General features: G+C 45.4%; 1 pseudogene; it reads left to right on the top strand.

The window, feature by feature from the left end:
• The first annotated feature begins 2,222 nt into the window (after positions 1-2,222).
• The window catches only part of LOC108529968 (beta-galactoside alpha-2,6-sialyltransferase 1 pseudogene), an 11,748-nt pseudogene continuing 8,489 nt past the window's right edge, over positions 2,223-5,481 (top strand).

Raw genomic sequence — 5,481 nt, 5'->3', positions numbered from 1 at the left:
ATGGAATCTCGCTGTGGCCCAGGCTGAAATGCAGTGGCGTGATCTCGGCTTACTGCAAGCTCTGCCTCCCGGGTTCATGCCATTCTCCTGCCTCAGCCTCCCGAGTAGCTGGGACTACAGGCGCCCGCCACCACACCCAGCTAATTTTTATATTTTTAATAAAGGTGGGATTTCACCGTGTTAGCCAGGATGGTCTCGATCTCCTGACCTCGTGATCTGCCCACCTCAGCCTCCCAAAGTGCTGGGATTACAGGCGTGAGCCACCACGCCCAGCTAATCACAGCACTTTGAGAGGCCAAGGGGGGTGGATTTCTGGAGCCTAGGAGATCGAGGCTGCAGTGAGCCATGATCGTACCACTGTACTCTAGCCTGAGCAACAGAGCAAGAAGCTGTCTCAAAATAAAATAAAATTAGCAGAGCATGGTGGCATGCACCTGTAGTCCAAGCTATTTGACAGGCTGAACCAGGAGGATCACTTGAGACCAGGAGTTTGAGGCTGCAGTGATCACACCACTGCACTCCAGGCTGAGTGACAGAGAGAAACCCTGTCTAAAAAAATAAAATAAAATAGAAACTTATATACAAACATCATGGTATGACAATTTATTGATTAATTCTACTGCTGATGGACATTCGGGTAGTTTCCAGTTTGAGATTACTATGAATCATGGTGCTATGATCATCTGGAAATCAAATACAGGTATTTTGGTGAGTATATGTATACATTTCTTTTGGGTAGATACCAGAGGTTTGCTGATAAATGTTTAGCAACCAGCTCACTGGGAAGAAAAAGCCTTCATGCGTAGCACTAGTTGATTTCTATGGTGTAAATACTCCCACCATGACCTATTTCGAGCTCCCATCATGATGTCACTGAGTGTGGAATTGGAAAGAGAGACATAGGCTCAGCCCTCACAAGCCAATGGGAACCAGCTCCAGCACCATGTATGCCTGGGAGGTCTACTGAGAAGCAGATGCCAAGACCAAATTAGACATACAAGGGATTTATTGGGGGAAACGTCTGTGAAGGATAAAGGGGAAGGAAACAGGAAATGGCAAGAGAGGATTCAGACAGGAATAAAAATCTGACAGCTGTGAAGGAAAGTGGGAAGAAAAGATTGGTTAAGAAGGTCGTCAGATCTCAGTGCGGTTTCAATGAAGGCTCTGCCAGGCCAGTGGGGAGTCCTGGAGCCAGAGTTGTCTGTCAGAGCAGCAGCATCTTGTAGGAATCAGCCTACATTAGCACAAATGCAGTGGGGGACCCGGAGGGGGAGCAGCTGGGGCTGCCAGTCAACTCTGCTCCCCACAGCAGGAGAGCTGAACAATGAATTTTCACGGTTGCCACAGCTGGCAACATTCCTTTGCGCCATCTCCATGTAGATGTGGGGTGGCTCTCAGACAGTGTCCGCTCCAGGTGACCTGTTTTTCACAAGTTAGATGCACAACCCTGGCTTGGCTGACTCGTTTGGAAGCTGGACTGGCCGTTTGAGACTAAATAAGCCCCAGATTTCTTGGGTTTATTCAGTGGAAAAGAGAAGGTCTCAAGAGGAAGACATTTGGTTTTTTCCTAATAAGAGCAGATAAGTATTCTAGTTGTTAACTAAAGAAATTGGCTGGGCGCAGTGGTTCACACCTGTAATCCCAGCACTTTGGGAGGCCAAGGCAGGCGGATCACCTGAGGTTAGGAGTTTGAGACCAGCCTGCCCAACATGGCAAAACCCTGACTATACTAAAGATACAAAAAATTAGCCAGGTGTGGCAGTGTGCGCCTATAAGCCCAGCTCCTAGGGAGGCTGAGGCACAAGAATTGCTTGAACCCAGGAGGTAGAGGTTGCAGTGAGCCAAGATCATGCCACTGCACTCCAGCCTGGACGACAAGAGTAAAACTCTGTCTCAAAAAAAGAAAGAATCAAGCACATTGTCCTGGCACCACCAGAAGCACCATCTCATGCTTACTCAAGGCCCTGATACAGACCACTGCCAAGATTATGATCAAGGCCTCTGATGCCTGTACAGAGGTCCCTATCTCATGTTGCTGCCAAAGCCACTGGCACCAACTCCCATTATCTGAGAAGCCACTGGCAGTGAGGCAGCCTTTTTTATGGTGAAGTGGTTCTTGCATTCACTTGCGCTGTGACTGTGGCAGGAACCCCAAAATGGGGGATAGGTGACACATAACCCTGTCTGCAGAATTAGCTGACCAAAAGCCTGTGACTAGAGATATGCCCCAGATTGCAGTGTTTACCAAGTTAAACAGATTGCAGTCAGATCCGCGTATCAAAAATGGCTCAAGGAACAGGGAGAGTTTAGCTATGAACCCAAGTAAGGCAGGGCCAAGGGCACTGATTGTGGACAAGGTTCAAAGAGGACAGAAAGAAAGCAGACCTGCAGAATGTCCACGAGCTGGAGTCCCAGGCTTGAGGCAGCTTTGAAGTCTGTGACTGTGGCCATAGTCTGGGCCCCCAGCCAACAGGCCCTGTCTCCCATATGCATTTTAAGGGAGGCTGTCATTTTTTGTTTTTTGGTGTTTTTTTAATGTGGAAAGTTCCCACAGTGCTGCTAGGGACTCAGAATCTGTTTGATTCAGGCAAGGAAGCTTAAACAATTTTATATTAGTTTAGGTTCCCCCAGAAGAAAGCCCTGAGGCAGGGATTCAAGGTTAATGTGGGACATCATATGAGGAAGCAGGTAGGGGTGGAAGAAAGTGAGGCAAGGAAGGAGGAAAGGCGGTCAGTACAGGGTGCAATATCAAGCCAGTTATTATCATGAGCAATTATAGCTCAATTTCAAGGAAAAACTCCGAAAATGAGAGAGGGAAGGTGGCTGGCATATTTGGGGTTTTTATACACCAATGCCAGTCAGCCATTGTTGAGGATCACTAGGGGAGAGGATGTTAATTATTCTGCCAACACAGAGATTCAGATCCTGGATGATCAATCTGTTATTTGTTTATTGGCCATTTGGGTCTCTCTTCTGTGAATTATGTATTCATAGTCTTTCCCCACATTTCTATTGGGTTGTTTATCTTTTTCATATTGATTCATAAATGTTACTTATATATCCAATATACAGTTACTAATCTTTTCTTCATTATATGTATGACTATTTTTCCAGGTTGTGAGTCACCTTTTAACTTTCTCTGTGGTATTGTTTAATAAATATTTGCTTTATTTTCTTCTTTTTTTTTTTTTTTTTTTTTGAGATCATCTCACTCTGTCGCCCAGGCTGAAGTGCAGAGTTGTCGGCTTACTGCAACCTTCACCTCCTGGGTTCAAGTGATTCTTCTGCCTCAGCCACCTGAGTAGCTGGGATTACAGGTACTCACTACCACGTCCAACTGATTTTTGTATTTTTAGTACAAACAGCGTTTCACCATGTTGGCCAGGCAGGTTTCAAATTCCTGACCCCAAGTGATCTGCCCACCTCGGCCTCCCAAAGTGTTGGGATTACAGGCGTGAGCCACCACACCTGGCCAGTATTTCCATTTTTAATACAGACAAATTTATCAATCTATTCTTTATAGTCTCTGCTTTTTGTGTCTTATTTAAGAAATTCTTATCTTGGCCAGGCACAGTGGCTCACACCTATAATCCCAGCACTCTGGGAGGCAAAGGTGGGCAATTACAAGGTCAAGAGATGGAGACCATCCTGGCCAATATGGTGAAATCCCGTCTCTACTAAAAATACAAAAATTAACTGGGCATGGTGGAACGCACCTGTAGTCCCAGCTACTTGGGAGGGTGGCACAGGAGGATCGCTTGAACCCGGGAGGCTGAGGTTGCAGTGAGCCGAGATGGCGCCACTGCACTCCAGCCTGGCGGCCGAGTGAGACTCCTTCTCAAAAAAAAAAAAAAGAAAAGAAAGAAGAACTCTTTATCTTGTGCTAACAAAAATGATAGCTAGGCATCTTAAACTTTCACTTTTTAGAGATAGTCTTTAGTCCACCCGGACATTGTTATATAATGATGCGATATAGGAATCCAATATTTAAGTTTTAATCATAGAAAATGCCAAACATACACAAAAGTAGAGAGAATAGTACAATGAATGCAATACCTGGGTAACTTCAACAATTAATTTATTTTAGCAAATTAAAGCAGGAATAAACACTTATTATCTCACACAGTTTCTGTGAGTCAGAACTTCAGGAGTGGCTTATCTGGGTGTCCTGGTCTGAAGTCTTTCAGTCAAATTGTCAGCTTGGGCTACAGTCATCTGAAGCCTTAACAGAGGCTAAAGGATCTGTTCTAAGGTGGCTCAGACCTATGGCTCTTAAATTGTTGGCAGGAGGCACCAGTTTCTGGCTGTATGAATCTCTCCACAGAGCTGCTGGAGTGTCCTTCTCCCACTGCCAATGATCTGAAACAGAGCAAGGAGAAAGTTGCAAAGCCTCTTATGACCTAGTCTTGGGGGACATACTACTGTATTCATTAGGAGTGAGTCATTAAGTCCTACCACACTCAAGAGGAGGGAAATCAGGTTCCACCATTTTTTTCTTTTTTTTTTTTTTTTGAGACAGAATTTGCACTTGTTGCCCAGGCTGGCATGCAATGGCGCAATCTCGGCTCACTACAACCTTCACCTGCCAGGTTCAAGCCATCCTCCTGCCTCACCCTCGCGAGTAGCTGGGATTATAGGCATGCGCCACCACGCCTGGCTAATTTTGTGTTTTTAGTAGAGATGGGGTTTTACCATGTTGGCCAAGCTAGTCTCAAACTCCTGACCTCAGGTGATCTACCCACCTCGGGCTTCCAAAGTGCTGGGATTACAGGTGTGAGCCACTGCGCCTGGCAAGGCTCCACCTTTTAAAGAGAGAAATGTCAAAGAGTTAGTGAACATTTTTAAACCGGCACATAACATGGCCAATCTTTTCTTTTGAGCGCAGTTTGTATCAGTGCTTAACTTCTGCGCATTACTCCAGAACCTCTCGAGCTCACTTGTCTCTTAATCCTGCCATTGCTGCCTCAATTCTGTATAGACTCTCACCAGCTTCACATAGCTGTAGCCTGACACTTCCTCAGGACTTCTCTTTAATGCTGCAGAATGGGATACAGTGGAAATCAGCTCTGTACCCAGGCATGCCCACGGTCTTAGCACTCCTAGAGGCAAACTTTGACCAGTGGGAAATAAGAACCCTCCTTAACTGCTTCCCCCTTTCCTTCCTAGATCAACAGTCCTAAAACACGCCACATGCAGCTTGTCAGAGGTCCTTTGGGATTAAGGAATCACTCTTAGTGGTGGCCAATGTAATCATGCTTCCTTGCATTGGCTTTCCCAGCTTCCCTATTTAAATCACCACCCTACTCTCCTGTTCCCTGAGATCTCCTTCATAAAACCTTCCCACATAGCCTTTGTATCAGATTATGCTTTCTGGGGAACCCAGGCTAAGATACAGTTGGTTACAAACAAGGTCCATACTTTGAATTTGATTTGGTCAGTGTTTTTATTATGTGTATTATGTGTGCATATATATATATATAT

Source organism: Rhinopithecus bieti, unplaced genomic scaffold (assembly GCF_001698545.2).
Source record: "Rhinopithecus bieti isolate Rb0 unplaced genomic scaffold, ASM169854v2 scaffold_7580, whole genome shotgun sequence".
In the NCBI taxonomy this organism is placed as follows: domain Eukaryota; kingdom Metazoa; phylum Chordata; class Mammalia; order Primates; family Cercopithecidae; genus Rhinopithecus; species Rhinopithecus bieti.
Note: the sequence above shows the minus strand (reverse complement) of the source record. Positions and strands in the feature narration are given on the sequence as shown.